The sequence below is a fragment of the Prionailurus bengalensis genome, chromosome C2 (assembly GCF_016509475.1).
Source record: "Prionailurus bengalensis isolate Pbe53 chromosome C2, Fcat_Pben_1.1_paternal_pri, whole genome shotgun sequence".
Classification (NCBI taxonomy): domain Eukaryota; kingdom Metazoa; phylum Chordata; class Mammalia; order Carnivora; family Felidae; genus Prionailurus; species Prionailurus bengalensis.
The window spans coordinates 134,601,970-134,623,814 of NC_057350.1; the positions used below are offsets into that span (position 1 = coordinate 134,601,970).

Below are 21,845 nucleotides of genomic sequence, written 5' to 3' on the forward strand. Positions count from 1 at the left end.
TGGGTATGGAGAAGAAAAGGAAAATGGCCTTTGACGTGCCCTGACTTCAGGCACTGGAATGGGCTCTTTTAATCAGACGGGGTTTCCTACAGCGCAGGCAACCTCAGCCCTGGCTGCATTCAACACTGGAAGCACTTGGGGAGCTCTCATAAATTCGGATTAATTGGTTTTGGGTATGACTTGGGCAAGGAGACTTTGGATACTCCCAGGTGATTCTAATGTCAGTCAGAGTGAAGAACCACCACCCAGGCTGGGTATGTTGTATCTGCCACTCTCCTAGAGACCTTCCCTGGGCAATAACTGAACAAGCCCGTGGAAAGAGAAAACACAGAATGAATGACTTGCAGAGACCAATAATGTAGACTCCGGAGAAAAACAAACCTTCCAAAAAAAAAAAGACCAGAGATAAAGGAAATGTAAAATAAGAATGAGGACTTTTCTCTATGCCTCTTTTGGTCAGAAAAACTCAAAAAGTATATCCATCTTCTTGCCCCCCTCACTTCTTTTTTTTATTGTGGCTAATGTACATAACATTTACCACTGTAACCATTTCTACGTGTACTTTCAGTGTCATTAAGTACATTCACAATGTCAGGTGACCATCACCACTATCCATTTCCAGAACTTTCTCATCATCCCAAACAGCCCTCATTTGTTTGGCACCTTATAAATGGGATGTGGGCCAAAAGTGAGTAGAAAATTTTAAATAAATGCTTGCACAACAAACACATAAAAGCAGACTTAGATGCTGAGCACTTGTGCGCAAACCTTTCCTAATTGTAGGGCAGGGGAGCAAAGAGCCCCTATGCTGAAGTACCTCAGACGTCAGCACAACTGGCCACATATGTCAGAGTTGTTTAGGACCATAAGAAAAGACCGCCTACTCTGAGTCGTGTTGACCTCATTACATGCAAACATCAACTATAATAAAAACTGCGCAGATCAGAGCTGTGCTTGTTACAACGATCACATCTGCCCAGGGTTGTGCAGTCACTCCCCAGGCAGCCAGGGGATCAGAAGGTCAAATCAGGGATACAAACTTAAAGACCCACAGGTAATGAGTGGAAGAGGATATTTTTGACCAAAAACACATAATCTAGACACTTTGTTCTCATATAAAAGATATAGGAATGGTCTTTATGTCCACCAAGGCTCTCTCTGCTTTTCATTCAGACACAGAATTCTACTGGATGTCCTCTCACAATGACATTTCTTTTTTTTTTTCTTTTTCTTCTTTAAAAAATTTTTTTTCTTAAGTTCATTTATTTATTTTTGAGAGACAGAGAGAGTGGGCGGGGCAGGGGCAGAGAGAGAGGGAGAGAGAGGATTCCAAGCAGGATCCTCACTGTCGGTGCAGAGCCCGATGCAGGACTTTGAACTCACAAATCAGGAGATCATGATCTGAGCTGAAATCAAGAGTCAGACACTTAACTGACTGAGCCAACCCAGGCGCCTCTCACAATGCCATTTCTGAGGGCAATGTGGTTGCAGAAAACTTGTCTCCCCCATGAGAGAAGTCCCAGTGCTGGAGTGACGTTAAATAGGCAAGTGCTGTGTCACTACGGTATTGGGAAGACAGTGGGAATAGTGGAAACCATGGTAACCTGGGCAGTATACATCCCAGCCATCACTAGAGATTCCAGACCAGGGCTGCCAAAACTTCTAGTTTTGTCTTTTTTTAAGAAGTCATTAAATCGTGTTTTTATATCAGCCATAACTGTCAATATTTTTTAATGTTATGCTGGCCAACATCTTGGGATTGAATTTGACCTCCTGACCACCAGCCTCTAGCCTCTCAGTTACATAGACAACTTCGCATTTGAGTCACAGAAAGCTGGATGCCAGGGAAGAGATAAGAGTGAGCAGATTATCTAACTATATCATAATCAGAATAACCAACCCATATACCCAATTCAGATACTTCATTCCTTGTAATGACTTAACAGATTCTTCCCTTCCATGATGCTGGCTAAACCATCATGATCTTGGTCAGTGCATTCACGCAGCCCCTGTGAGCTCCACAGTGGCTGGGACATAACCTTTTGCTAAGCCATTGAACAAACATGTTTGAAAGTAAAGAAAAAGACCATGTCTATGAGTACTTTAAATACTCAAAATTAATGTAGGCAAAAGGGCTAGTCTTCAAATTATACTGACAAAGTGCCAAGCAGTTAATTAAATACCCATTTGGTTTCATAAGCAGATCTGAAACAGTCAAAAAACTGTTCTAAAAATAAACATGTGAATAAAAACTACCATACACACTACTCTTACCTTTTCATTATTTTTTTTTTAAGTAGGCTTCAACCCCAGCACAGAGTCCAACATGGGGCTTGAACTTGTGACCCTGAGATCAAGACCTGAGCTAAGATCAAGAGTTGGATGCTCAACTGACCAAGCCACCCAGGAACCCCCATACACACTACTTTTCAATAATAAACATGTAACAGATCTCACTTCAACTCTTAAATCCCTTAGATAACTTCAAAGACCATGCGTTTAAACAATATCTCCTTTTCCCAGGACATTAAGCACAGACTGAACTTGAGTTATGGAAAGAAAGGAGAGAGAATGTGCAGTTCATCACTAGAACTATTTTTGCTTCATTTAGGAATAATCAGAACGAAATGGTGATAAACTCAAATTTAGACTACTAGGCACTTCTCCAACTAGAAAAAAATTACTAAATGTCAGTTGACAGAAACAAATTCTCTGTGTCTGGGAAACAGGAAGGATTTTTAAGATATTTCCCCCAAGGCAATACCAAGTTCAAGTAGAATAATCAGAATGACTTTTTTTTTTTCTTTAAGTAGTGGTAGAGAGGGAAATGAACTACAGATCTGAAGATTTGTCAAGGAAAGAAAAAAAAAGGCTTTTTCTAGTCTCATTAGCTAATGTAAAACTAATGACAATAAAAAGATCTATGTATTATTCATTTATCTGTTCATCACCTTCTTGACCACAGACCCCATGTAAGGCACTAAATTAGATCCTGCTTCAAGAAACCTACAGTCTATGGGCATCTAACTACCCAATACTGCTGTTTACTATATGCAAACCACATAACAACGTAAGTGCTATGGGATTTCAGTTACTTTCAGAGTCAGGGATCAGGAAATAAGAAATTTTTTAAAAAGCAAGAAGTCATGGGATGCCTGGGTGCCTCAGCCAGCTGAGCGTCCAACTCTTGATTTCAGCTCAGGTCATGATCTCACAGTTAGTGAGTTCAAGCCCTGCATCAGGTTCTTTGCTGATGGCACAGAGCCTGCTTCAGACTCTCTGTCTCCCCTTCTCTCTTTGCCTCTCCCCTGCTTACGCTCTCTCTCTCTCTCAAAATAAATAAATAAACGTTAAATAAATAAGTAAATAATAAGAACTCTGTCAGGGGAGTCTGAAGCTGTATGAAATTAGTCGTGGAACAATGGATGAAAGGATATTCCAGGCACTGAGAACAGAAATTAGTAAGGATATTGATGGAAAAAAGCATGAGTTACATGGTAGAAATAATAAATAGGTCAGTTTGGTAAAAGGTGCTTGAAGGTGAGGGCTGCCTATTGGAATCAGCGGGCCCAGTAAACAGGACCCCAGCAAACAGGTGAATGAATCTGCTGTTAGGAAGGACTCGAGCCATGTCTGCAGTAGGCAGCAGAAAAGTGAGAACCGTGGTTGGAAAGAAAGGATGGGGTGTGTTGCTGCAGGAGGGGGCTAGACTTCATTTCAAGGGAAAGGCAAGTCATGGATGGTCTTAGATAAGAGAAGATAGTAAAATACAGACTTTAAGAAGATTAAGCAGGTGGCATTGTGTGTGATGGACAAAGAAGGGAAGAATATTTTAGAAGAGCAGTAATGAACTGAGCTAAGATTTTGCAGAGGGAGTGGATGGGTGGGAGAGAGATTTTAGGTATTCCCTGATCTCTGCAACCAGTGGTAGTTGGGGTGAAGAGGAGGGGAACAGATGCTGCTTCCCAGAGATGCTCACAGAACAATGGGGGAAAAGATATCTGATTATTTTATGACTCCTCCCCCTTGCAAAATAAATCAAATCTACCAAAATAAAATACGAAGCTACTGGAGTCAAAATTTCCCCTAATAGTGAAGCTTAAGAAATGCTTGGGACGGGGGAAGTAAACAAATCCTAGCAAATCTTTAAATAAAGTACCTACCTATGTAATCTATCAGGGGAGTTCTGAAACAGGAAGTAGAAAGAAAGAGAAGAATGAACTCATAGATGGGTCACTGCCTTTTCTTCTAATTTCATCTTCCTCTTTCACCAACAGACATTCACCACTTCTGTCGATAAGGGTTTGGTATCACCGGGAACATTCCGGAAATGATGGGGGGGGGGCGTGCAAATGATACCCTAACCACACGCTCTCCAAGGGAGCTGTGCACTGCCAAGTGCGTGCAAGTCACTGTGGGCATCTCACTATTCAGTACTGCTGTTTATTCTAAGAAATCTTGCCACATCCCGTCTCACTGTTTACAGTCAGAGCCAGCTCTCTGGTAGATAAACCATCGGTGACTGTGCAACCCAAGGAGCTCACCATTAATCTTGAAAGCAACAGGAAAACAAACAGCCTTTACCCCATTGGTCCCTGTATAATGTAGCTGTGAAAGAATTTCAATCCCTGCCAGGCTGGGCTACAGAAAAGAAAAGAACCACAAGGAATGGGATCTGGGGCAGGGTCCTGCTTTCTCTGGGGTCCTTAGTAAGGCTCCTCATTTACACTGAAAGTTGTGGAAAGGACTAATATCGTATTAATGCACAAATAATATTTTATCACAAATGGAACACTGAATAAAAACAAGTCTGCCTGATATTACTAGTTCAGAAAAGTCACATTAGCTGCAAATCAAACTAACAGTAATATCTGAATGCTTTCCACGACTCTCTCATGGGCCATGTCCAGTTGAGTGACAAGAAGTCTCTTCTTGTCTACATTTAATGCACATTTTCCATGTTAAAGTCTGTTTATTGTTTCCTTCTTTTCTTCCCATCTACACCCTCAAACTGAATTAGATGATGGAAATGTCTTATATCTGCACTGTCCAATATAGTAGCTACTAGCCACATATTGCAACCAAGCCCCTAAAATGTGGCTAGTGCACCCAAGGAACTGAGTTTTTCATTTTATTTAACTTTAATGAATTTACATTTACATCACTACATGTGGCTAGTAGCTACCTAATAGGAAAGCACAGCTTAACTCTGTTCTCAAACTTTAATGTGAAAACAGCTCCCCCTGGGATCCTGTTAAAATGAAGACTTCCAGGGGCACCTGGGTGACTCAATGGGTTGAGCGTCCGACTTCGGTTCAGGTCACGATCTTGTGAGTTGGAATCCCGTGTTGGGTTCTGTGCTGACAGCTCAGAGCTTGGAGCCCAATTCGGATTCTGTGTCTCCATCTCTCTCTGAAGCCTGCCGCCCCCCATTCTCTCTCTCTTTCTCAAAAATAAATAAAAACATTAAAAAAAATGAAGATTCCCATTTAGCAGGTCTGGATGGGGCCTGGGAACCTGCATTTCCAAGGAGCTCCCAGGTGATGCCAATACTGCTGGTACTGGGACTACACTTTGAGTAGCAAAACTCTAACTGCTTTGGGAACCATCCGAGTGACCCAGAAGTTCCATGAGCCAGTGGTCTCCAAACTTTTGGATCACGTAACTAGGTCAGTCAAAACTCCTGCCTACTACCATACCAGCATCTTACATATGTTATAAAACAATACCTACAAAACAAGTTTCAAGAGATGAGGAGCAAATGAAATGAACAATATTTTAAAATTATAATCACAGTAAGTTCATATTATGAATAGCTGATATTTCAAGACTTAATATACACTTGAAATGAGATTCACGGTTAACAATAGTGGAAGTAAACCTATATTTCAAGATGCCTTCTTGATGATTCCAAATTTCTTTGGCTATCTTCTCTCAGATCTGAATAGGTGGGCATTGATTTTTTTTTTTTTTAATCTCACTAAGAGAGCTCTTACAAACAGTGAGAGATGGGTCAGTGTGGCCGTTTCTCTGTGTGTGGGTGTGAGTGTGTGTATGTGAGAAAGAGAGAGAGACAGACAGGGACAAAGGAGAGACAAAGACAGAGAGAAGGAGAGGGAGAAGTATTTTACATTTATGTTCCTGGTATTTTCCTCAATCCGCGATCGCGTTATAGGAATTTTTTAAGCCATGTGTACATTTCACGAGGGCTAATTAGTTAAAATAATCCACAAAAAATAATCCACAAAACCACTTCATTGAGTTTTCAAATGAAGTCTTCTTCTTAACCCGGCCTTCCTCAGGACCCCTCCTGCTTCATGCAGACAGGTGGTCTCTGACATCAGTACCCAGTCAGGGTACCACCTCCAACCCGAATGTTCAATATTAGTAACACATCATTTCTCTCCTAATTTTTCAACATAAATAAATATACACAGAAGCCTCAGTACTCCTTCAACATGGGCACGTTCCCCACTTTGGTCATACTGGTTTAGATAGTGCATAGAAGTTTCAGAATTATCACAAAGCTCTAACATAAAAATTTACTTCCAACAATAACAGTGAACTCTACGTTCTTCAAAACACATGGTGGAAACTCTCCTCAAATTATTATGTAAATGTAATTACAATTTCAAAAGGATTCTCTGGGAGCTGGAGAAAATAACTTTAGACTTGATATGGAAAAATCAACATGCAAAAGCTACTAAGATTCTGGAAAAGAAGAAGAGTGCCTTAATAAATATTAATATACATTACAGACAGATTGTAATCAAAATGGCATGGCATGGCACAAAAACCAATAAAGAGATCACAGAAACTAAAGAATCGGGAACGAACCAGGGTATGTTCAAACTACAATAAAGGTGCCGCTTCATTCCAATGTAAATATAGGTAAATGCAATAAATGCTGTTGAAAAAGGTAGCTGTCCAGAAGACAATAGAGGTGGACTTCCTACTTCTTGCCTCACGCTCTAACACTAACCGGGTGGTTCTCAACCGGGGGTAGTTTTGCCTGTCTGAGGACATCGGTAATGTCTGGCGACATTCTGTCATTAACTGCAGGGCTGGGGGTAGAGGTGCTGGTGATTGCTCCTGGCACCTAGTGGGTAGAGGCCACGGATACTGCTAAATAGCCTACAATGCACAGGATGGTTGCAGCCCAAACTGTCAATAGTTGAGACACTATGAAGGCTGAGAAATCTTACCTTACCCCTAACCCTAACGGTTAAAAACCCGAGGAGCAGCAGCGCTAGTAGTAGACCGATTCTGATGTGAATCCTGGCTCCTCTGCCAGGACTCTGGCAGGACTATCTACCGGGACTCTCTCAAAAGTGTGACTCTGGACAAGTCACCACTCTGAGCCTTGGCTTCTTCGTCTTGGCTTTCAGGAGTAAAGGTAATGTATATCCTGAATCAATGAACAAGAGCTCTGACCAGACACAGCAATTAACAGATGGTGGTTATTATGGCTGGCACCGTAAATGATGGATCGTATTAACGATTACTTGCAAACGTATACATGTTCTTCACAAGGAAAGTGGGCTTTTTTTTTTTAATTTTTTTTTTTCAACGTTTATTTATTTTTGGGACAGAGAGAGACAGAGCATGAACGGGGGAGGGGCAGAGAGAGAGGGAGACACAGAATCAGAAACAGGCTCCAGGCTCTGAGCCATCAGCCCAGAGCCTGACGCGGGGCTCGAACTCCCAGACCGCGAGATCGTGACCTGGCTGAAGTCGGACGCTTAACCAACTGCGCCACCCAGGTGCCCCGAAAGTGGGCTTTTTGTTCCTAATAAGATCCAGGTTGCTTGACAGAGCCATTTTGGGGATTTTAACTATAAAAGTTTGAAAATAAAAATTTCAACAATTTGGGCATTGTTATAAATGCCACCCATCCCCCCCAGAGCAGGGATTGTGCTCATCTCATTCTAACAAAGGCTACTACCTTAGAAGATACAAGACACCTAATAAATACATTTTTTAAATTTTATTTTATATTTTTCGGAAACAGAGGAAAAATAATTCACTAAAGGCCTCAGAACCATTTTCACAGAACTTTTAAGTGCAGAAACTGATAAGACCCAGCCAGTCTGCTGAATGGAGCCATCTAGGGTGGTCCAAATGGCTTGCAGTGTCAGCCCTATGTCCTGAAACTAGTCTGGGGATAACCAGGCCTCTGGTCCCAGAGCCCAGCTATGGGACTGACAATGTTGCAAAGCCCAGAGGATTCTGGGAATGCTCTGAGGACTCTTCTGTAAGCTCCAGGACCCCTGAGCTGAAAGATGGTGTATTTCTGAGCCATGAGCCTCAAGATAGAATTAAGCCCCACACCCACCCCACAGTCCCACTCACCCACCCCACACTTCAATACCAAGGAGTCATTTATACCTTCTTTAGGCTAATTTTCCTAGGCTATGAAATGGGAGGTGGGGAATAAGGGAAGAAAATGGTACCTTTCAGCTACAAAACAGAATTAAGTCTAAAACCTCCACTGAGCACACGATAATGTTTTCAACAAATACTAACAACAAAAACAGCCGTCATGAGGACATAGTGAGAATAGATTATAAGACTTAACACATATAGGAGTGAAGCAAAAGTGCTCTCAGACTCTCAAAAACAGGTGTTGTATGAATACAAGTTACTAATTTGGTTTTTAAAGACTTTGGAGCCACTTTCAGTTCCAACTCATGGTTGATGAATGGAAGGCAAATGAAATGATGTACTCCACTAAATCATATTTATAGCTTTTATCTCTTTGTAAAATGGCTCCATCGTTCAAACACTTAAAAAATTATACGAGACAGTTATATAGATATAAAGACAGTCATTATATCAAAATCCTAAGAACACAGAAATCACTAATAATATATTTATATGGACCTGACAGTTACTTCTCACCTGCTGCTGAATTCATAGCTAAATATGTAAAATTAAGTCCTTTTTCCAGGACGCAACACTGGTAATGCCCATGTCTTTCTCAGCTTGAAAAACACACACAAACTAATTTAAGTCTGATTGACAAAGAGAAAAGACAAAAAAGACTGCCAGGAATATTTAAAGTAAGACAATCTGAGTTCCCAAATTTAATATGCAATAGGCATATAAAAATCTAACACTTCAGTAAAAGTATCTGCAACTCAATTACCTACATTGTGTGCACAAGGCCTTCAAAATAGTGTGTAACTATCTGTATAGCCCACCTGTAATGCCACAGAATATATCTTCCATTGTTGTTGAAAGATTGTGTGTTCCGTGGGGAAAGGGGGCCTTATTTATTTGATTTTAAAACAAATACAGACATTTCATGGTACTTTAGTATTTGCATAAGCTTTAAGATCAACAGGATATTTCAAAGAAATTTAGTGCTTGTGTTTCTGTGCTTTGGGTACCTGTTTGCTATTCTCCGCCATTCTAAACTACTGGGGAACCACTGGAAATCACTAGTATGCTAATTCTCTCTCTCAGAGGAGACAAAAATAAATAAATAAATAATAAAACACGGGGAATAACACAGGCAATCAAGGACAGCTATAAAACGGGGAGCGGGCGGGAGGAATGAGTTCTCACTGAACAGTGCATGTCTGTCTCCCTTGTTCTCTCCACCGGGACAAAGGCCGACACTTTGGAGGTGGAGAATAAGAGTAACTAGGCAAGCCATTAGGGGTGTGGATTGAAGAAAACTCTCTTTCCCCAAGAGAATGTGGCTTTACACCAGCATATTAGATTGGAAAGTGCAAACACAATAATTAACAGTGAATCCTGATACTTCAACACACCAGAGAAGGGTGTCACTCCAGAGTGAGATGGGAAATAGGAGGAATAAATTAAGGCAGTCTTCGGTGATGCTGGACAGCTCCTTGGGGGGTACAGTGGCAGCCCAGGAGAGCTAATCAAGTCCTCCAAATACCTCAGGAAGCTTGAGAAAACTGATGAAGGCTGATACCACGCCAACAATGAGGGGCAGCTGCGAGCACAGAGTGGGGGCCCTTTCTATATCTGAATCTAAAATAACGACCTCCATGCTAAACAAACACCTTCGTATTCCCTGCTCTGATTTAAGAAAAGAACTTTGAATTCACCTTCCTCAATTTCTGCTGTCAGGGAATAAACCAGTTTCCCCACCACAGTAACACATGTCAATCACCGCTAAGCCCAGCGTTACTTTTCTTCCCCACGTGTGATTCCAACAATCAGCACGCTTCAGGGCTGAACCTCAGCCTCGTGTGGGAGCATTTTCTAGGGCACACCCCTGTAGGCTACCACCCCCTGTGTATTTCGTTTAATTATGAAACCTCTTTCTAGAAACCCTATAATTCTCCCAAGAGTCAAAGTAATTGGTAGAAATTAGACATGAAGAGACATAAGGCCACTTAAAGAGGACACTTTCGATTATAATTTTTAAAAGAACTTTCTTTTTAGTTCCAGTATAATTTTGTACTTTCCCAATTTTGCCCTTTGCAAATGCCAAAGAAAATGCTCATGTTATCTTGTGGGCTATAAAAAAAAAAGGCAATGTAATACATTTGTACTCCACTTAAGGTCCACAAAGATTTCCTTTCCTTTGAAGGCCATCCTTTGGATATTTTTAAAAAGAAAAAAAGAAGAACAAAAAATAACATACATATACCCTTGTGGCAAATCACTTTTATTTGGGCAATGAAAGGATGTGTGTGTGTGTGTGTGAGAGAGAGAGAGAGAGAGAGAGAGAGAGAGAGAGAGAGATCCATTACTTGGGGTCCATGTTGTGTGGCTACATTATCAAGATGCACTTTTGGTATGGTAAATATGTAAACCGAAGACAGATGCATTTTGCAGTGAATTTATGGTCTTTTAGTGAATGATGGTAGCAAAATTCCAGGGCATAGTTTTGTTCTACTCAATTCAGGAAAATTCTATTGAGCAACACCTACTCACCACCTGGCACTCTAAGTAATGGGAATCCAAAGATGAAAGAAGATTTAACAAGGGGGAGAGGAGGTGGGCAGACATACAGAAATGGTAACAAGAGGGTCTGAGAAGTCTGATGATTGCTGGGTGTGAAAGGGAGACTAGGCAGCTCAAAGGGTGAATGATTAACTCCACTGAAAGAAGCATCATACAGAAATCTGAAAGACTGTAAGATGGCAGCCAGTGGGGTGGGTGAGGGCTGCACAACGTTATAGGCACACCTTGGAGATACTGCAGATTTGGTTTCAGACCGCTGCAATAAAGTAACTCGTGCAATAAAGCAAGTCAAATGAATTTTTTGCATAGCAAAGTTATGCTGACACTATACTGTAGTTCATTAAGTGTACAATATCATTACGTTCAAAAACACAAAATACCTTAATTAAAAATACTTACTGCTAGACAATGCTGACCCTCATCTGATGGTCCTAATCTTTCAGTTAGTCCTAATCTTTTTGCTGGTGGAAGGTCTTGCCTCCATGTTGATGGTTGCTGACTGACCAGCTGATGCTGTTTGATAGTATTTTACCCACAGAACTTCTTTCAAATCAGAGTCAATCCCCTCAAACCCTGCTGCTGCTTTATCAACTAAGTTTATGTGGTATTCCAAGTCCTTTGTTGTTATTTCAACACTCTTCCCAGCATCTACACCAGGAGAAGTTTCCATCTCAAAAAACCACTTTCTTTGCTCACCCATAAGAAGCAAGTTCCCATCCGTTAGTTTTATCATGAGATTGCAGCCATTCAGTCACAGTTTTAGACTCCACTTCTAATTCTAGTTCTCTTGCTGTTTCCATCACATCTGCAGTGACTTCCCCCACTGAAGTCTTGAACCTCTCAAAGTCATCCATGAGTACTAGAATCAACTTCTTCCAAATTCCTGTTAATCGATATTCTGATCTGTTTCCATGAATCACGAATGCTCTTAAGGGCATCTAGAGTGGTGAATCCTTTCCAGAATGTTTTCCATTGGCTTTTCCCAGATCCATCAGGGGAATCACTATCTATGGCAGCTAGAGCCTTACAAAATGTATTTGTTACATAATAAGACATGAAAGTCGAAATTCCTTCTTGATCCATAGGCTGCAGAATGGATGTTGTTAGCAGGCACAGACACAACATTAATCTCATTGTACGTCTCCATCGGAGGTCTTGAATGACCAGGTGCATTGTCAATGAGCAGTAATATTTTGAAAGGAATCTTTTATTCTCAGCAATGGGTCTCAGTAGTGGGCTTAAAATATTTAGTAAACCATGTTGAAAACAGATGAGCTATCATCCAGGTTTTGGTGTTCCATGTACAGAGCACAGGCAGAGTAGATTTCGCATAGTTCTTAAGGGACCTAGGATATTCAGAATTTTCCATGAGCATTGGCCTCAACCTAAGGTCACTGGCTATATTAGCTCCTAACAAGAGAGTCAGTCTGTCCTTTGAAGCTTGGATGCCCGGCAATGACTTCTTTCCAGCTATGAAAGTCCTAGTTGGCATCTTCTTCTAATAGAAGGTTGCTTTGTCTCCACTGAAAATCTGTTTATTGTAGTCACCTTCATGCACTGTCTCAGCCACATCTTCTGGGTCACTTGCTGCAGTTTCTCCATCAGCACCTGCTGCTTCATCTTGCCGCCTTCTGCTAAGGAGGAGGCTTCTTTCCTTAAACCTCATGAACCAATCTCTGCTGGCTTCAAACTTTTCCCCTGCAGCTTCCTCACCTCTCATCCTTCATAGAATGGAAGAGAGTTAGGACCTTGCTCTGGATTAGACTTTGCCTTGAGGGAATGTTGTGGGTGGTCTGCTCTTCTCTCCAAACCACTGAAACTTTCTCCTTAGCAGCAATGAAGCTGTTTCTCTTTCTTATCATTCATGTGGTCCCTGGAGCAGCACTTCTAATTTCCTTCAAGAACTTTCCTTCACATTCACAGCTTGGCTCACTGTGTGTTAGTTAGGTCTAGTTTTCAGTCTATGTTGGCTTTCAACATGGCTTCCTCAGCTTCCTCATTTCTAGTTTTTGATTAAAAGTGAGAGATGTGTGACCCTTCCTTTCACATGAACACTTAGAGGCCATTGCAGAGTTATTAACTGGCCTGATTTCAATACTGCTGTGTCTCCAGGAATAGGGGGGCTCCAAGAGAGGGACAGAGATGGGGGAATGGCTGGTTGGTGGGGCGGCCAGTTCACACCTTGATCTATTAAGTTCACTGTCTTATTACATGAGTGTGTTTTGTGGTGTCCCAAAACAATCACAACAGTAACGTCGAAGATCACTGACCACAGTCTATGATAACAAACATAGTGGTAATGAAAAAGTGTGAAATATTGCAAGAAATACCGAACTGTGACACCGAGCCATGAAGTGAGCAGCTGTTGGGGAAAATGGCACCAACAGACTTGCGTGACACAGGAGTGCCACAAACCTTCAATCTGTAAAACATGTAGTATCTGAGAAGCGCAATAAAGCAAGGTATGCCTGTATTTGGGAAAAGTGAGGCAATCTTGAAAAAAGGGAAGTTTTCATGTAAAAATCCAGATTTCTGGCTTTTCTCAAGAAAACGGACAAGATCTAGTGACACCTGGCAACAACAGGGCAGAGTGAGGCAGTGGTTCTCTGATACCCAGGAGCCCCAACCCAAGATCCTGGCCCCTGGAGGCATCTCAGTTTGCTAGCCCTGTCTTAGGGGGAAAAAAAAAAAAAGTCAGTCTTCAGGATTTCAGATTCCCAGCCCCCAACAAGGAGTAAGGGGTAAAGGCTGGGCACTTTCTGATATTTGCTTTCCTGGAAATAAAACAGCAAAAAGCCAAAAGTATCATCTCTCACTGCATCACTTGACACTGGGCGGCCAGAGCTGACTCATCCAGCAATCTGGGCTGCTCGTAAGTGCTTGGGAGTACAGCTTGCTGATGCGGTCTGAGAGGAAAAACTTCTCAGACTCCAAGCATATGGTCAATTTGGAACAGAGCAGCTCACTTAGCGCGGCTTTCGGCAAGCCACTGCGTCTTTTCTAAGAATTACCAGAGGCATCTGGTGTAGGGAATGGGGACCACGACAGGCTGGGCTCAGTCAGCGACGCAGCAGTGGGCCCGTCCTCATGGGCTTCCCGCGGCCTCACACAGCTTCCCATGACCTCACTCAGCTCAGACTTCTCTCCTGGCTCCTGACCGCCCAGCACACACCTGCCAGTGGACATCCTGCCACCGGCAACTGCCCGCAAGCACGATGCGACCTAACTGATGCCATTCACATTCCTTCTGCGGTGGAAGCTGCGCATACGCACCCGGATGCCCCCCAAAGCCCCTCTTGGTTCTGTGCGTCCCCCCAGGATCTGCACGTTCCAGGTCTTCCTCGGCTATCGTGACTGCCTCTCCGGGATGTGCCCTGGATCTGGAAGTGTTTAGGGTGGCTCGCGGCAAAGGGCTCCTCGGTGCAGGAGTACGGAAGCCGCTTCCCCAGCCTCAAGGTACACTCGCTGCTTCCTGCCGAATCAGGCCAAGGTTGACATCGTACTCTTGCAGGCTTCCTTCCCTTCCCCGTCCCGCGTCCCCACTTCTAACCGAGGCTTCCTGGGAACACTTCCTTGATCCTCTCAGGATCTGTTTCTGGGAAACCCCACGAAGACACAGCCCTTTCTCGTCCCCATGCCCCCCTCCTCCAGTTACCCCTCCGGGTCACTCAGAGTCAAAACTGCACTCGTATCTCGATTCTTCCTCTACCCTCATGCTCTCCCTTTTCAGCTAAATGTTAAAATCCACTATTTCCTCCCATCAGACACATCTCCCATCCATCTCAGCCTACTTCAGTTACCATCCGGCTCCCTCCATAACTGACAGCCTCCTTTTTTCTCCCTCTTAGGTTTGTTTTTTTTTTTTTTCTTTTTTCTTAGTTTTCTTTTCCTTCGCCTCTTACACTTTGAAAACTCAGCACGTCTCTAAGGGTTGCTCCTCCAAAACAAAACAAAACAAAACAAAACAAAACAAAACAAAATAAAACAAAACTATTGCAACGGTTCCCCACGGACCTCAGGGTAAATTCAAACTTCTTAGCCCAGCTGTTGGAAGCCTCCTGATCCAGGCCCTTGTGCTTCTCATGCCTCTTCTCCCTGCTTCCCTCTGACCTCGTGCTCTGGTCACCCCACACCATCCCCGGTCTGCTTTTCTGGGTTCTGGCTCTTCCAGAACCAGTCCGCCTGCCTGGGAGACCCATCTCACCACTTGTTTCCCTGTTCAAATCCACCCATCGGGGCACCTGGGTGGCTCAGTGGTTAAGCATCCGACTTCGGCTCAGGTCATGATCTCACAGTTTGTGAGTGTGAGGCCGGCAGTGGGTTCTGCGCTAACAGCTCAGAGCCTGGAGGCTGCTTCAGATTCTGTGTCTCCCTCTTTCTCTGCTCCTCCCCTGCTCACACTCTGTCTCTCTCTTAAAAATAAATTAAAAAAAAAATTTAAATCCACCCATCATTCCAGACCCAGAGCAAATGGGAGCCACAGAGCCTCCTTTTCTAAAGCAACTCCATTAATAAATTCCGGGTGAGAGGTGAAAACCAAGACCTATTGATTTAGCTGGGCATTCACATAATTTGCATATATATCTGACAACTCCCAGCCCAGCAGAGAAGTTTTTTGAGAGCTCTTTAGAGCCACCTTTGCATAGTGAAGCTATTATCTCACACGTTTATCTCAGAGAAATCTGACTGAAGGACAGGCCTGTTTACCACTTAAAACGGCCCAATTGTTCTCAACAGGCAGATGTGTCCCAGAATGGATGTGAGCCGGGAGGCGAGGCGCGGAGACCTTTCCCTCCACCCGGGTTCCCACAAACGCCTCTGCCTCTGCAGGTGCAAGCACCTCACCCCCCTGTCCCCAGGTGTGATTCTAACGAAGGCTCCTTCTACACGGAACCAACTTACTTCCCCACGGGGTTCACTGTAGGAGACACCCATCTAGTCTAGTCCTGCAGGAAAACATGCACAGATCAGGTAGAGAAATGCTCCAGTATTACTTCGTGGGCTGATAGAGATTCTCAAAGGTAGTTTCCTTTTTTTTTTTTTTTTTTTTTTCCTAAGGGCAGTGTTCATTAGATGCATTTTCCACCCTCCACAAGGGTTTCCGAATCCCACCCTTTGCATTAGCGGCGCCTGGCTGTGTGCCCCAGCCCCTCACCCTAGACCAAAGGGCACCTGATGAATGTGGACAGAATTCACCAATGTTTGTGGTCCTCTGTACCATATAAGGCAAGATCCCAGGGGACCTGGACCCAAATGGCTTCAATCATGGCTCTACGTGTGAACAATGACAATTCAGCAGCTGAAAAATGGGGCAGCACAATGTGTTTTTGTACTCATGTCTACAACCATAAAATGACCCAGAATTAAACCCATATTCACGAAATACCAGAAGTGACATTGTAATAAGTGACTTCTCTTAGCCGGCAAGTTTTGAGATCTTTGGCAACTCATTCTAAGGAAAGCTGCCCCCCAAAATTGAAGGACAACTTAATTGTATTTAGAATTCAGTGAATGAAACTATACTAACTATACCGTCCGTTAAAAATCACTAAGTGTTCCAAAGAAAGAGCTTTGAGAAAGAGTACAAATTCTCTTTCTACTTATTCATTAAATATTCCGTATTCAGCTATTCATTCTTGAGTCAGTTTTCAAAGTAAATTCAACACACCTAGGATCAAGAACAATTTGTACTTAGGTGTATGGGTTGGCCTGACATCTTAAAATGAAAGGGTGGTTATCAGAATTTTCAAGAAAAAAGATCAGGCAATCTTCCGTGGATTTAAGTAAGGTTTGTCAAAATGGTATAGGGCTCAGAGAAATACTACTGTGCTGAGCCTTTGGAAAAACTCATTAATGATCCAGTTAGACTGTCAATGATGCTCACAAATTATCCAAACTCCACGAGAAAACATTTCATTATAAGATTTAAATACACTCCTCTACCTCTTGCACATTACTCCTATTTTTGCCCCAAAGAAATCAGGACCACGTTAAAAGCTCTTTCTTCCAGAAACACTTCCTTGGTTTCCTTTCCAGCAGGAGATGACTTCTTTTTCCAAACTCCCATGGCATGCCTTATTTTCTCAGTTGTTTTTTAAGTGTATTTATTTATTTTGAGAGAGAGAGAGAGAGAAAGAAGGGGGGAGAGAGAGAATCCCAAGCAGGCCCTGTGCTGTCAGCCTGGAGCCTGATGTGGGGCTTGAACTCACAGGCTATGAGATCATGACCTGAACTGAAACCAAGAGTTGAGACACTTAACTGACTGAGCCACCCAGGTGCCCCCTATTTTCTCAGTTAAATCGCAGGGATCTGGAAGGCAAGCTCCGTGTCCAGTTGAACCTCGCATCTTCTACCTCCCCACCAAGTGGAGCTCCTAGGAAAAAACCTTACAAAGAATACGCGTTCAGTGAGTGTTTGCAAACGAATGAGGGAGTGAGGGAGTGATATGAGTGCAAGCTTGCATGGTTCTATTCTTTTTCCTGGTCTGGCTGCAGATCCCAAAGGCCAGTTATTTGCTAAAAACATTATGTTCACCTTTCTTTTTTTTTTTAATTTTTTTTTTCTCAACATTTTTAAATTTATTTTTGGGACAGAGAGAGACAGAGCATGAACGGGGGAGGGGCAGAGAGAGAGGGAGACACAGAATCGGAAACAGGCTCCAGGCTCTGAGCCATCAGTCCAGAGCCTGACGCGGGGCTCGAACTCACGGGCCGCGAGATCGTGACCTGGCTGATGTCGGACGCCTAACCGACTGCGCCACCCAGGCGCCCCTATGTTCACCTTTCAAACGTATTAAGATTCATATCCAAGTTTCAAGTAGTCATCCCATGGTAATTCTTGCAAATGAACTTGATTTGGACTGATGGTACTCTAAAAAGTTTACCTACAGCTCTATCAAGATGGTCCGCTTAGAAAAAATATTAACCAGGCATTTACTTCATCTTTGAGACCTAAATTACTTCATTTAACAGCATCTACAGCTGTCAGAACTTTGGCAGACTTTATGAAAAATATCATTTTAACTGTCTTTATTAAAGATTAATCATGTACTTCCTTTGTTTCATTTCTACTACATAAACTCCCTACTGGTACAGGAAAAGCTCCATTGGGTTTTGTTTGTTTGTTTGTTTGTTTATAGCACAAGTGGGGGAGGGGCAGAGAGAGAGAGAGAGAGAGAGAGAGAGAGGGAATCCTAAGCAGGCTCTGGGCTGCCAGCACAGAGCCTGAGCAGAGTTCAGTCTCATGAACCCTGAGATCGTGACCTGAGCTGAAATCAAGAGTCTAGGGGACACTTCGCCGATGGAGCTACCCAGGTGCCCCTGTTTGTTTGTTTTTAATAGTGTGGTGTCTTTTCTCAGTTGCAAACACACATGGTTATTGTGTTTGTTATGAGAAAATGCCTGTCCTTTAAAACGATATCCTATAATGATCCTGCTTCTCACCCCCACTCCTCCCACCCAATACTAATGGGGAATGGATGTGGGGGAAATTCTGTCATTTTTGCCAAGAGAATGGCAAATTACCACTGTCATTACCATGGCTTTAGCAATTTCCTTTAAAAAAACAAACACGACAGGGTGGGGGTGGGAGCAGCTTCAAAGATGCAGCACAAAGTTATCCAAGGAATTTCTTGCTCTGATTCTGCTTGTTAAGAACCTGGAATGTTCCTTAAAGTCATCCAGGCAGGTGGTCCAGGCACTGTAGACCAGAGTGAACTCGAACCCAAGGAGAATGCCATCTTCTCTTACTTAAAAACCCTCAAGCACACCCGTGTCTCATTCTTCTTAATAGCTTGACCCATTTTCCTTTTCTGGAAAGTAAGTTCATTAGCTCAGGGACTGTCCTCAGTGGAAGTAAAAAAAACCCTCTTGAACACTTCAGCTCCACCACTGGCTGATAATGGACTATTCCCCAAAGTGAGGGTTCTTCATCCTTAAGAGGAGCTTTCTCACCCACTTCATCTGATCAGATAATTGAGAGTAAGTTCGGGCCTTGGAAATCATTTAGTACCAGAAAAATCTACAAATGTGCCCCTGACACTACAGCACTCACTGACAGCCAGGTCAGCATAGAGCACAGGCCCTCCAACCACAAGCATGTTCCTTCTCATCTTTTCCAGTTCTCAAAACTCTCCCTGGCAGTGAAGGGGCAATCCCCAGGAATGCAGGTGACTGTCAGGCACTGAGTGGGATAAGAATTAGTCAGGTCCTCTAACCCTTGCTGCTCTAAGTGTGATCTATGGACCAGCAGCATGGATACCATCTAGGAATGTGTCAGAAATGCAGTCTCAGGGCGCCTGGGTGGCTCGGTCGGCTTAAGCAGTTAAGCGTCCGACTTCGGCTCAGGTCATGATCTTGTGGTTTGTGAGTTTGAGCCCCGCGTCAGATTCTGTGCTGACGGCTCAGAGCCTGGAGCCTGCTTCAGATTCTGTGTCTCCCTCTCTCTCTGCCCCTCCCCGGCTCATGCTCTGTCTCTCTCTCTCTCTCTCTCTCTCTCAAAAATAAATAAACATTAAAAAAAAAAAGAGAAAGGAATGCAGAGTCCCAGGCCCACCTCCAGACCTGCACTTGAACAATATCCCTGGAGATTCACAGGAGGCACATCAAAGTTTGAGAGGCAGTACTCCACAGCAGGAAAAAAAAAAAACCAAAAAAAAAAACCAAAAAAAAAACATATCTTCACATTTAGAGTCAAATTCATTTATGATGTGCTGACTTCATGGCAAATCCCTGACAGTGGAATTACACAAGAGGGATGCTCTTGTGACCTGACCAAAGTGGACTTTCCCCTCTAAACATCAAGGCCAGTGGCATGAGGTAAGGAACAGAAACACTGATGCCCAGTGTATGCCTTGTGTAACCTGGAAGGTACATGGTAGGTTGGTTTTATTTTGTTTCCTTTCTGAAATTCTGACTTCTTTGAGATTATTGAGTGGTAAAAATGGAGGAAGGTGGAATGATGAAATTACTTCATCTAAAAATCAAAGGTATCTCCCCCACTTTTGTTGGGAAGGAGTTGTCCACAAGAATCCTGGGTGCAGGAACACCTCAGGTACCTCACATCAGGGTTCAGATGCAGGTCTGGGAGTCAGCCTGCCTGGGACCAGTCAGAGCTCTGCTTGCTGCCATTTGTGTGACCTTGACAAAGAAGTCAACGCCTGGGCCTCAGCTTCCTTACCGTTAAAATGGAAAGAAAAAAAGTACCTGTTTCAAAGGCTGCTTACGGGAATGAAATGACACCTATAAAGCCCGGCACACAGTGAACCCTTGGTACAAGGGACCTATAAATAATCAGGCATATCCTATGTGTCAGTGGAACCTAAAACCACTATGGCTCCCAGAACAACGCTCTCTTGTGACTGACCCAGATATACAGCAAATTGACATAAAGAAGCCAATACTCAGAAAAGACAGACTTGAGAAAAGTTTTACTCTACACAAACCATGGTAATTCTGGACATTAGCAAAGGTGCCTGCCATCTCTCACTTCAAACTCTAATGCATGTTGACTCTGACTAAGAGCCCAGAGCTTGATCAGCCATGAAGAAATGAACTCTACTGGCCAGGAAGGAGGAGCCCATCTTAGTCTCTCAGCCCTCTGCCTCACAGCTGGCCTTGGTGAGCTCACTAGCCAGGTGTCTATCTTCCAGGCAGAGAGAAAGAGAAGCAGTCACTCTGCCCTCTCGCTTTTTAAACTATACCTCATGTCATCATTCCTCCCATGATAGTTGGCCAAAGGACAGATCTGATTCCTCTCGCCAGACTTTATTTCACAATGAAGCACAAAAACGTAACGTGTTTACTATCCCACCTTTGTTGTTAAAAACAAAAAATCACTTAAAATTAATACTGCTCCTTTTGAGAAACCAACCTCAACCTCTCTTTGCCTAATTAGACCCAATAAGAGCATAAGAATAAGCATTCAGCTGGGCAAGCCATACTGGAAAACATCCTCAAAGTCTTGAAAATCAAAATGAAGACCAAATCAATCACAGCACTTGATTCAAGTGGCTTTTGTTTCTCCTCCCTAGTGACTGACAGAACTTATGGTAAGTTTAAAATATCCAATATCTCTACAGTTTTGAGGAAGGTATTAAGTTTGCATATAGCCTCTAAAAAAATAATTTTGGGGAGCCTGGGTGGCTCAGTTGGTTAAGCATCTGGCACTTGGTTTCAGCTCAGGTCATGATCTCATGGCTTCATGGTTTGAGCCCTGCCTGAGATTTTCTCTCTCTCTCTCTGCCCCCTCCACCCCCCCAACTCTTGCTGTCTCTGTCTCTCTCAAAATAAATAAATAAGTAAATAAACAAACAAACTTTTTAAAAAATTTATTTATTTTTGAGAGAGAGAGACAGAGAGAGTACGCCGGGGAGGAGCAGAGACAGAGAGGGAGACACAGAATCTGAAGCAGGCTCCACACTGTTAGCACAGAGCCTGATGTAGGGCTGGAATTCACAAACCGTGAGATCATTACCTGAGCCAAAAACAACAGTCAGACACTGAACCAACAGAGCCACCCAGGCGCCCCTACAAATAAATAAACTTAAAAAAAAAATACTGTGTTTTGCAGCCATGCATTTGAGATTAATAGTATGATGCTTTTACCAGCTACATCATTCTGGGAGTACACCTCTTCAGAGGAGGCATTTTTCTAGTGGAGTGTAATCCAATAAATTAAAGGAGGGACAGGATGTGACACGGAGTCAGGCGTGGACAGTCACAGGACACTATGAAACTCCTCTCTGGTTGTCTAACACTTTGCCTTACCTGTCAGAGGGCAGAGGCCCTGAGAACGTCATGCAAATTTCAAATATATTCTCCACCCCTCGTCTTCTCACTTTCCCTCCTCCATTCAACACGCAACAGCCTCGTAATGCTAAGCTAACCATTGACCCTCAG

The 21,845-nt window shown here is 43.1% G+C and overlaps 1 protein-coding gene across 5 annotated transcripts in view; it reads right to left on the reverse strand.

The window, feature by feature from the left end:
* RFTN1 (raftlin, lipid raft linker 1) overlaps positions 1–21,845 on the reverse strand; it is a 209,978-nt gene that overhangs the window by 106,783 nt on the left and 81,350 nt on the right. The gene's annotated exons all lie outside the window — the stretch shown is intronic.